This window comes from Helicoverpa armigera, chromosome 21 (assembly GCF_030705265.1).
Source record: "Helicoverpa armigera isolate CAAS_96S chromosome 21, ASM3070526v1, whole genome shotgun sequence".
Classification (NCBI taxonomy): Eukaryota; Metazoa; Arthropoda; class Insecta; order Lepidoptera; family Noctuidae; genus Helicoverpa; species Helicoverpa armigera.
The window spans coordinates 4,320,679-4,333,698 of record NC_087140.1 but is presented as its reverse complement, the minus strand read 5'-3'; the positions used below and the strand labels follow the sequence as shown (position 1 = coordinate 4,333,698).

Here is a 13,020-nt window from a genome sequence, read left to right as displayed (position 1 = left end):
TTTAGTCTTTCTAGATGAAAAAGCGAATCGTCAATAATCTATCACATTTAGATTATATGATCCCCTTTTGCATGAATTATTTCAAAGCTTATTTCGAAATAGACTACATAATTTCGAAAGCAAATTAATGCCGTTTCCAGTTACAATAAGTCTTTGGACAGATGTTGACCTGCCGCACAAGTTTAAATAGGCTTTTCCTGTCCGTAATGTTTTGTTCTATATTGTACAGTTCCGATACCAGTCGGCACCCACGTAACGCTGTTGTCTAGACTGGAATTAAATACTGTTATTATAAACCTATTTATTGGCAGGGGGAACTCGTGGCTAGCCAACGCTCGGGTTCGCTCGGTCCGTGGATGAGTAACATAGGTCTTCATTGTTTCGGATCGCATAATGGTGGGTTCCGGCTGACATTTGAAAATGGTTACTGGTAGTCAGAAGCCTGAAAGTCTGACAATCACGTACATACTACTCACATACCTGTATTGGGTAGCCAAGATGACTTAGCTGGGGAAGGCAGATAGGCATTTACTCCAAGCAAAATAATAGTACCTACTCAGCTGTATCTAGTTAGACTGGAAGTCGACCTCATGATAGTTGCTCTAATTATTATTAGGCAAAACGCAAAGAAAGATAATGAAGTACTTTTAGAAGTTAATAATCTCAAACTCCCCTGTGTATCATTTAAGAGTCATATTGGAATTTCCATTATTTTGTCATTATTGTGTACCCAAAAAATCTTCTTTATATTTAAGCTGACCGGAAAGTGAAGTTAATTATTTCTATGACATTATTGGACCAATAAGACTTTTATACTATCATGTTTCCTCAAAAATAATCTCTCTGGATATCGTGTTCAATCTACAATATTCTGTTCAATTGACATTTATGTCATGCACCCCACATATCATGTCAACATGTTACTACTCGAGAAGATTTTTTGCTCGAAAATATTTTATCGTTGTGTTTTCCTGTACATCGAACATACTTATTCTTTCATCTTTGTTTGTATGAAAAAGTATTGCATATTTTGACGTTTATATTGGGTGTTCAATTGATCGGAATAAACATAAAGATGAGAAATTAAAGTATTAAGAACTAAAGTAAGATTAAATTGCTTCAGTCCTCGTCAAGTTTCTTCAGGATCTTGGCTGTTCTTAGGAAATCTCCCAAAACTGCAAAAAGATGAACCAAATATAAGCCTAATCACTAGCCCCAGCTTTATTTGGAAACCACTAGCTGCATGGAAAATACTGAGCAGACGATAAATTAAATAAACGCCTATAATTTCTTCCAAATTTGTTACATAATATAATAACAAGTCACTCTTTATTATCCAATTAGTTTTGAATTTCATATGAAAAAACCTCAGGATAGTAACAAAATTGGTCCTTAAGCAAAGAAACAAGATTTTAGTGTCATATTACACACTAGAACAAATATAATACAGGTGTTTCATGTTTACATTCCATATTAATTCACGTCCTTGAAGCATAATAAGCGTTTAGCACAGAATCTATTACCATCCTCTAGGGAGCGGTTACCCAAAATGGCATACGCGCATAACCTTTTCAAGGGAATTTGCTCTTTAGCTGTTTACAACAATCTAAGGAATTTAGACCAGAAAGCCCTTGTTATGAAGTCCAATTATTCTTTGAAGATTATTATAGAAGTTTTGTGCTGTCGTCTCTAGAGTGGACTGTCGTTAAATAAATTGCTTTTATATTGTTCTTAGTTTGGTTGATGTATGATATGGATCGCGCGAAAGCCCAGTGAAGAGTGGACGTGTGTTTGGTTATTTAATTTCTCTCCCATAAATTTAATCAAATTTGCTATGAAACTCTGACTCTTACATAAACAGTGATTAGATACAAAGTGCAGTGCAAACAAATTCATAAAAAAATATCGCAAAACAATTCGCGTAGTGCCGAGTGTCCCGAGGTAGGCTCCTCCTCACCTCGAGTAAACGAGAAGGGCTGCGCGATTCAAATAATTCATCTCTGTCGCACTTAGCGCGAAATACCCACGCGCCGCGGTTCGCGGAAATCGCGGAACAGCTGACACCTGCGACGACTCACCACGCTTGTTTACATTTTTGATACCTACATTAGCTAGAACAAAATAATAATGGCAAATAACTGTGCTTCATGCCAAAAACCTTTACGCGCATCTAACATTAAATGCTCCAAATGCGATCAGCTGTTTCACGTTACATGTGCTAATACTAGTAATCAAACTAAATTAACAAATGAAACGAAAGCGACCTGGACTTGCCTCACATGTCAGAACAGGGGACCAAAGAAAACAATTTCTCCTGCGAGGTCTGTACCAGATCCCGACGAACCTGGTAGAAACACCATCGCCTCCTCGAACAAGCCTGACCAAACCACAGTCTCATCCCGAGATTTACCCTGCAATAACAACAGTTCCGACTCAGAGATACTGCGGTCACTCAGCTCCGAGATACACCTACTACGCGGCGATGTTGGAGATCTAAAGAGCCACATTAAATACCTCAGCGAACACCTGACTCAATGCTACTCCCGCCTCGAAGAATACGACACTCGTATAAAAACGCTAGAAAAACGCGAAGAGGAGATAATTGTTCTCAACAACACCATAACCAACTTGCGGGACCAGCTGAATAGTCAAGGTCAAGCGTCCCTTAAAAATGAGCTGGAAATCAGTGGAATCGACGAGATTAAAAATGAAAGCCCGATGCACATTATCCGTGTAATGGCACACAAAATAGGCGTAACCGTGGATGAACATGATATCGACTTCGTGTCTCGTGTGGGACCTCGCCGCCAGAAGACGGACTCATCTGACACCCCGCCTCGCAATCTCGCCGTGCGTTTTGTTCGACGATACAAACGCGATGAATTTTTAAAAGCGGCAAAAATGAGAAGGTCATTGACCTCTACCGATATCGAAATAGCTGGACCTACGAGAAACATCTTTGTGAACGAGAGACTTACGTTCTGTAATAGGCAGTTATTTCGTGCGGCTAGAAACGCTGCAAAGGTACACGGATACAAATACTGCTGGATCAGAAACGGCGCCATTCTTATACGCAAGCAAGAGGGCAACCCCGCTATACACATACAGAACATGGAAGATCTGGAACGTCATATGGGACGCGCACCGACCGCTCCGGCCGAGCGCTCCCTCGCGCCAGCAAGCCTACAATAAGGCGCCGCACCAGGACATTGAGCAGTACATATGTCACTTTATTTTCTTTTACTTTGGTTACTTGTACCTCTCACATTATACCTTAGTGCTTAGTTACGGTTTACTAAAAGCCAAAATAATTCATTTAATCTTACTTTTTTCTAAAATAATATCTTATGATTTAACTATAGAATATCGCATTCACAATTGTTCTTACCTATTTTGTACGACAAAAATATTTTGCTACTCAAAATACACCCACAAACCACACATACACACACTGACATTAAAAACAAAACAGATAAACACACATTATTTCCATACATACACTCCACATGTTACGCAAATAACTCATATAAATAATAGACTACCACTATCATCTAACAATTACACACAAAATTACAAAAATAGAAAACTCACACCCTACATCAACTCAAACACTTTAACACACTCGTACATACGAGCACAATACGTTCTGCTACTCAAACTCTATTCAATCTATGTCAAAATTGTTTCCTTCCATTATTATTATAATATATTCGCGGCCAGCCAAGTCATGACAACAACTCTCACAGTTTTTTACGTCAAACCAATTAATATCACTTTTATATCACCTTTATATCTCACTAACAAACAGATTATTCCACAAACCACACAAAAGCCAGCTATACGCACTAACACATATACACTCACACGTAAACAAAACATCTTACTACTAAATACCTTTACAAAATGTAATTCCTTAAATAATTCCGCAGTTCGTCAAATCATGACCACAACCATCGTATTAAAAAACTACAAACATTATTTTATCAATTTCGTTAGTAATGGCGTTGGATGACATTATACAAAATATTGAAGACTTAACAACATTAGAATGTCATGATTTTAACGAACTGGAAGAATGTAGGAATTACTGCAAAAACAATAACCACGAAAACGATTTTAAACTACTTACTTTAAACATTAGAAGTTATCAAAGAAATTTCGATGACTTTGCCATAACGCTGCAACGACTGGACGTGAACTTTGACGTCATTATCTTAACCGAGTGTTGGCTACACGAAGGATCGATAATCGATAACCTTCCTGGTTACAGTGTTTTCCGAACGAATGAACAACAAAACAAAAATGGCGGAATTGTAATCTACGTGAAAAACAAATACGAAGTATCCATAACCAGCACAAACCTATTGGACACTGATAGTCTCCTTCTAATTCTAAACAACAAAATTGCACTAATGGGACTATACCGCTCACCCTCTTTCTCTAATTTATCTGATTTCATCGCTTCCATAGACACTCTCCTAAAGACAATGAACAAATACGACACAATTATTATCTCCGGTGACACAAATATCGACATATGCAGCACCACAAACAATAAACACCACGATTACTTGTGCTTAATGGCTTCACACTCCCTGCTTCCTGTCATAACCAAGCCAACCAGAGGCAAATCATCTATCGACCACATATTCATTAAGAGCAAGCCAAAACCTAGAGGTATTATATGTAAAAGCTCCATCACAGACCACGACATAGCAATGGCCTGTTTACCAAACTCTGATGCACCGAGGAGAAAAACAAACGCCTGGAAATACAAAATCAACGAAGACGACGTTGTCCTAGAGCTAGCCAACAAGGATTGGTCAGATGTCTTAACCCAATCGTGCCCGAGCACGGCGGCAACTTTGTTCACAACAACCCTCGTAGGCCTAATCGAAAAACACACCCGTAAAACCAAAATACCTCGTAGCAAATTTAATATTCAGCCGTGGATCACGCCAGGGCTCATGAGATGCATACGACACCGGGATAGACTCCACCTATCTCTGAGGGCAGATCCAAAAAATACCAGCAAAAAACTAATATATACACGGTACAGAAATTTTTGCAATAATCTCCTACGCAAACTAAGAATTGAACATGATAGTCAACAGCTACAAGAAAACAATAAAAATCCTAGAATGCTTTGGAAAGTCCTAAAATCAATATATGACCCTACCTCCACACAGAGGAATAATGGATCTGACACAATATCAAATTGTCCAGATCCAAATGATTAATCTAAATAAATACAACGCCTATTTTACCACAGTGGGAAAGAACCTTGCCGACACCATACTCACTAGAATATCCGAAACGCAGACGTCCCTGACAAATAAATACACACCACACAAATATACACCTTCCTCTTTTTATCAACCCTACTGACGAAACAGAAGTAGCCCTCTTCATTAACCAACTGAAAACGACAGCAGTCCTGGACCAGACAAAATTGGCGTTAGGCTCTTAAAAGTATTCAAAAATTCATAACTGTACCTCTTACCTACATCATTAATCTTAGTATAGAAACAGAGTATTCCCGGAACAATGGAAAGTCGCTGCAATAAGTCCTATACACAAGGGGACCAACGGATAAACCAGAAAACTACCGTCCCATTGCACTTCTCAGTATATTATCAAAATTCTTGAAAAGGTAGTAAATTCTCGGCTAGTTGATTTTCTTGAAAAAACAACATAATATCAGAAAGACAATTCGGCTTTAGAAAGGAAAATCTACAGAGGATGCTGCTCTTTTACTATCGAAATCTATAGCCAACTGCATAGAAAAGGGGACCGATGCATGGCAGTCTTTTAGACTTGGCCAAAGCCTTTGACACCATCTCCACAGACCTGCTTCTCAAAAGCTAGATGCCTCCGGCATTAGAGGCTTACCGCTGGAGTGGTTCCGTAGTTATCTCACCAACCGAAGCCAGTATGTTAAATCAGGATCTTACTCCAGTAGCAAGCTTCCCATTAACTTTGGAGTTCCAGGAAGTCTACTAGGCCCAACACTCTTCACCATATACATGAACGACATACTCAATTTAAACCTACCAAACGCAGAACTCATATCATATGCCGACGACACAGTAATCTCATTTCAAGCTAAAACCTGGGAACAGTTGTATTCCCAGGCAGAGGCATTGACAATAGTAGCACATACACTAAACTACAACCTATTAACCTTAAATATCAAAAACAAAAGCAATTACATTTTTCAAAACTGTAACATCCAGTCCGCCTTCTCACCTCTCATTAAAATTTCACACATGCCCATCAAACACACCAAAGATAGCTGCTCATGCGAACATATACAACGGACTCACTCTATCCGGTACCTCGGCCTTCTCATCGACGAAAATCTATCGCACAAAGAACACATCAAACACTATCATCACGAGTCAGGAAGCTCATCTACATAATGAAAAACTCAGAGACAGGACATCGAAAGATACGCAGCGCATGGTCTATCATGCTATATGTCAATCCGTAATTCAATATGGTATATCAATATGGGGAGGAGCAGGCAAAACCACTCTCATAGAACTCGAGAGAGCCCAAGAGCGGTCATCAAGGTACTTCTCAAGAAGCCATTCTTATATCCCACAGACACCTTATTTAATGAATTTAAAGTCCTCCGCGTTCGACAACTTTATATTCTGAATGCATATCTGCACACATACAAAAATCTAAAAAAAAGACCGGACTACTATACACTGACATCAAAAAGAACTTTCCATGTCCCAGTACCACGCACCACCTCCCTCCTAGCCAGAAGATGTCCTACATTCCTACACACCACAATATTCAACAACGTCAACCGTAGTATACCCGGATCCACTAATGAACTCTCTTTTTACTCTTGCAAGAAGGTAATCAAAAAACTGTTATTGGGACTCACATACGAGGAAACCGAAAGTATTCTAACTACCTCAACAACACTCGAAAGGACACACTAGTATACATATAATCACGCACACCAACATAAACAACTATCATCACACACAAAAACAACTCTACACTACTATCAAAACCCACAGACACGCACTACACACACCCAAACACCAACCACCACAACAGCCCACACAAATAAATCTCAATGTCTATAAAACAGACATATACAAGAACTTGTTTTTTATTGATTATTATTATTTTTTAAGATTTTTTCCTATCCTGTACTTAATTGTCCAGAGAGACACAATTTGTTTGCATGAAAAAGCAATTTATGTTTTTAGTTTTTGATCTCATTTAATTTAATTTTAATTGTTCAGAGAAAGACAACTATTTTTATGTTTAAGTTTTTGATCTCACTTTATATTCGTTATATAGTTTTATAAGCTTCTAATTGTCCACTTCTTACATTACAAAGTAAACATTATCTGACCTAGAGAAAAACTCAATGTATAAACTGTCATGTGATCACAACGTAGGTCCCCAAGATACAGGCAGCGCCTAGTTTGGGGACCACAGAACCTATGAAAATGTCTCCAATAGAGAAGTTACAGCGAACATTTGTAATAATTTACTTTAATTTTATAAACGTGACTCATTAATGTAACTGTGGATCAATAAACAATAAACTTTAGACTAAACTTTAGATGTCGCTTTTGTTTGTGATGTTACTTGCATTATTTTGTGAAAGATAATTATTGTGTTTTTGTTTTGAAAAGTTAATAACATAATAGTTGGTTATTTACTATTCAATCTATTTTATTGCAAGCGATACTTTTATGTGCCTTTTGTATTTTGTGACACAACGTGTTTTAAATATTTTAAATATTTATCTTCATACATAGATAACGCATTTGAGCTATGAACTTTATCTTTCACTATACCTTTCCAAATTAAGTAATTCCTAGGACCTAGAAGAAAACAGAAGCAAGAATATATCAATAACATTTGTTAGATTTTTAATAAAAAACTTGGCTTTCAACTAACATGTACCTGTATATACCTATGATACCTAACAAAGATTATTTCTCTATGTATAACATTATGCCTTTTCATATAACCAAGCTTTTGTAGGAAAAAGACCCTTCTAGACAAAAACGCATTGCGGTATTTTCAGGCAACGTATCTCACCTGTGTCTAGGGAAATATAAAATCTGGCTTTACGTGGAACAACGTGAACGTATTAATGTAGGCTACGTTAATGTATGATTGTTATGTGTAATGTTAATTAAAAGTACCTACTCGTATTATATTTTGTTTAAATACTTCAAAAATTATTATAAAGGATGATGATGAAATTGTCACTCATATTTTGGATTACAATGCTTGTGGTCCCATCATTTATCAATTTGATAAATAATTAAAACAAATACCTTGATTCGAGATTCTTTAAAATTAATAATAATTATAAAAAATATGTTGTAAAAATTATACAATTATTTCAAAGTCATGTCAGAAACCAAAAAATGCTTTTTACGTAGACGCAAGAAAATTAAACTAATCTCAGAACAAAATTCTACTAATTTTCAATAACAATAAATTGCCGTCAGATCTACAATCTCAGACAATTTCTTCAAACAAACGCACAAAAACTTCAACAATTTATCGTTATCTATTAAACGGTTTTATTCCAGTTTTTCTTTCAGCTAAATTAGGCAATAAAGTTGAAACGTCTAACACAGAATCCTGTACCATCGGGAGATTAAGTTATAAATCACTTGTCTTAATGGATCGGCTTAGATAAGTCAACTAGCTACTTAGAATTTATTTGTTGTCGTCTTTAAGTATAGAATTTTAGGGAAAACAGTATATGAGTCAATCTTTATTGCGGAATGTATTCTTCTTTTTCGAAGTACCATCGTCAAGTCGTTGATTTGGCCTAGTTGGCTTAGTTGGCCTAGTACATGCCTTTCGAGTACGAGTTTGCGGTCTCGATTTTGGGCCATTATAACTTACAAAAGTTATAAAAAAGTGCAAGTTATAACGTATTTTTCTTATTTAATATTTGAAAATTAACAATCTTCATATAAAGACGCCTTGAAGCAAAAAAAATATTCCGCCTAAGAGGTATAAGAAGGCACTAGAAAGAGAAAATATTTTCTCCCCCAACAGTGACCTGGTTTATAAAGCTAAGATAAATGTTAATTAAAAATGCTCCCTATTCAGAGTAAGATCATATAACTACTCATATTTATCTCGTATTATAGACTACTAACTTTCACCAGTGGTTTTAAACGCATCCCGTGGGAACGATTCCAACATAAAGTAGCCTATAGTCTTCCTCGAATGGGCTATCTAATACTGAAATTTTTTTTGAATCAGGCCAGAAGCTAGTTTTGTGAGATTAGCTTGATCAATAGAACAAACTTTTCAATTTTAACATCAATATATGTCGTTTTTTTCAACCTTTTATAAAATCTCTTCTTCACTCTTGCAATCCAACTTCTAGAGGTATATTAAACAAGCCCTTTTGCATGCATATCTAGAATTCTACAAAAGAATTATAAGTTCCTTTTGACAAACAAAAACATTTGAAACAAAACCAACTTACATAACTGTAACAGTAGTTGTACCAAAATTTTATCTACAAAATTTTCATGGCGTGCAATTAGCTTGCAAAGGCAAATGCATCTTCTTATTATGCTTTAAACGCTAGATGGAAGCTCTTCTACACGATTTTGATGACATTGTACTTTACTAAACGGAGCAATATAGCTTCGTTTAAGGCCTTAATATAAAATTAAAGCGCTCAAGTAAATAAAGAAACAAAAATTTATGCTTTATAATACTCGTAACTAATATAGACTGATTTTGTTATCCTTTGTCACTCCTATGTGACCCTATACGACCTAACTTGACCATGAATATTGTTACATAAAATTCCCAAAAAGTCGTTTCACTGCGTAGTTATATTGTAACACAGAAAAACATTTCAAACGAAACCAACTTCAACCAAAATTTTCATCTACAAAATGTTCATGCCGTGCAATTAGCTTGCAAAGGCAAATGCATCTACTTATTTTATGCTTTAAACGCCAGATGGAAGCTCTTCTACACGATTTTGATGACATTGTACTTTACTAAACGGAGCAATATAGCCTCGTTTAAGGCCTTAATATAAAAATTAAAGCGCTCAAGTAAATAAACAAACAAAAAATTCTGCTTTATAATACTCGTATCTAATATAGACAGATTTTTTCATCCTTTCATAAAAAAATATAATAATTACTCGCTGCTATGTGACCCTATACGACCTAAATTGACTATGAACATTTTTACTGTAAATTCTCAAAAAGTTGTTTTATTGGGTAGTTAAGTTGCAACACACAAAAAAACATTTCAAACGGAACCAACTTCAGCTAAAATTTTCATCTACAAAATGTTCATGCCGTGCAATTAGCTTGCAAAGGCAAATGCATCTACTCATTTTATGCTTTAAACGTCAGATGGAAGCTCTTCTTCACGATTTTGATGACATTGTACTTTACTAAACGGAGCAATATAGCTTCGTTTAAGACCTTGCGCAAAACGGAGCGTTGCTTGTAAAATATAAAATTAATGGGCACTACGAAACATTTGGTGCAGAATATACGGTAGTCTAGAATTTCTGAATTTCAGTACCTTAGTCGTTTATACTGTTTTGTGTGGAAGTGTCTCTGTGATACATTAAGGTGATATTCTGTTGTTTGGTCCTGGTGGATTATATAGGCCATTTTAGTTGTTGGTGTTGGGCTTAAATATTGTTGTTCTAATGATGATTCTTAGGGTGCCCAAAGAGAATCATGTTTTATGTACTGTAAAACTTTCTGTGTGTAATATTTATTGCTATTTGATGAATAATATATAATGTCTACGTACTGTTCATATTAATTAACGCAGATATTTATAAGCTCAAATATTAGCCACTATACATAAAACTACGTGAAAACTCATTTGAACTTTGCCTAAAATAATAATAATTCACCCAAATATATTTTCATGAATTGATTATCTGAACTGATATGAAAATGTTTGTTTTTAATACTGTACGTAAAGTATAAACTAACATGGGTTTATATTCCATTTCCCAATTAAGTACTATACATTAGTTTTATCGTTTACGTAGTTTCATGGAACAAAAACAACGTCCTTGTCTAGGTATAATAAATATTACATCAAATGAAAAAAGAAAACACTTTCATATATTTTTTCTTGTTCAAAACATACAACACATTAGTACTACAAAGGATTTTCTATTGTTACGATAACGATAAAAGATTTACATAAGCGAGGAAAAATAACACACAGAAAAAAAGATATTTTCACGAAATACTTTAATCAAAAGCTGATTTCTTGAACCAACATTAGATTGAGTAAAGTAACCTTCAATAGGCTTCTTTCAATAATATTATATTTGAACAGTTTCGACAAATACATTTCGACGACTAAAAAGACGTATTTACCTTTACAAAATAATCAATGGTAAGAAAATTCTGTACTTACTTTACAGTAAGGTATTTGAAATATGTATTGCTATGTACATAGGTATTAGTTATTTGAAGTTCTTGTTAAATTATGAGAACTTTCAAAAAAAACTTCTGCACTTTAATAAAAAAATATATAATATGATTTAACAAGTTCTCAACACAAAACAACAAAAAGATACGTAATAAAATAGAAGAGTAATCTTTTCAGTTTCGTCACAAAGAACGAGAGGAAACATCACCCTCTCACTCTTTTAATTCCATTCCAATACTTCATTTCATTATACCGTTTTTTGTTTCAGAGCTGCGATGACCTAAGATCGAAAAGAACCTTTTACAAAATGAAGAACTGAGAAAAATCGAAGATGCGTAATGAAATTCTGTTTCAAAACTTCAACGAAGAGGCGGTGAAGAAGAAAATGTGTACTATACCCAAAAGTGTTATTTTCAATAGTTTATAAAGTACTTGTAATAATGTGCGAAGATACCGAGTCACTGAAATACACTGCGTGTAAGGTTGGCGGCCGGATTGTCAGTGAAACGGAGATAAAACGAGCCAGATAAAGGTAAGCAAGACTTATGGTGTTCAATTTACGGTGATGGCACATCTTATTCATGCTAAAGTATGTAGCATCTGTTTTGGCTGACAATTTGTAAATCTTTGACAGCCTTTACGTGTAGTTAAAAGGCGGAAAGCTAACAACCTTTAAACAGCTTTACAATCCGGTGTTATTTGGTAACTAAATGCATCTCGTTTGACTGGAAACTGACTGCAACATAATTATGTAGTTGGATTTAATTTCAAATTTATTTTTTGATACGTGCCTATGATATTCCTTCAAAATTATGAAAAGCATACCTACTTCTACCAAAATAGAGACCGAATAAAATACATTTGAGAGCCGCAAAAAAAAACATAAAAATGCTTAACCACGTCGGCTTTCCTTAAAATCTTTTAATACCTCATTGGTCTAAAATAAACAAACATTTTCCGAGAAAATTATAAGCAGCCACGCAAATATTCACTTTTTATTACGTCGTCATTATTAATTCCTTGAGTTGTTCTTTTGCTATCTTTCTCAAAGATTTTTATTCTAAAGTAAAAAGGAGATTTTACGTTTTATAATGTGAATATTATATATAGGAGGGGATTTTTAAATCAGACCCTAATTTTGTGGCGAGTAACTACGTTTCGTATGTTGCATATATATTTACAGCTCTTTTCCCCTAAAGTGAAAATCTCCCACATTCTTTTTAGAATCGCAGGCTTTATAAGTCTTCTATCTGCGAACCACTAAAAGGTTTCCCAAAAATCCGGGTAGGTACTACACCAAAAGAAGCTAATTGTTATTTTATATGTATTAGTTTATAATTATTGTAATTTAATTATGTATGTATTGTATTTTCTATGGGCCCTAGTTGCCTGATATAAACAAATAAATAAATAAAATAAGAAAAATAGTCACATGACCCTTTTTCATGGACGAAAAATGCTAGGTTTCTTTAACGTCCAGCAAAAACTAGAATAACGTAATTCAGTTCAAATATCGATCCTAGAATTTATGAGTCTACCCACACTCATAAATTTTGAGATCAAAAGGAAATG

At 35.1% G+C, this 13,020-nt stretch overlaps 1 protein-coding gene across 2 annotated transcripts in view; it reads left to right on the top strand.

Annotated features, from left to right (window-relative positions):
* The window catches only part of LOC110374293 (octopamine receptor beta-2R), a 151,935-nt gene that overhangs the window by 127,262 nt on the left and 11,653 nt on the right, over positions 1 to 13,020 (top strand). For both annotated transcript variants that reach the window (XM_064040164.1, XM_064040163.1), the window contains one exon: positions 11,717 to 11,980. The gene's annotated coding sequence lies outside the window, so the exon portion shown is untranslated. The remainder of the gene's footprint in view (positions 1 to 11,716; positions 11,981 to 13,020) is intronic.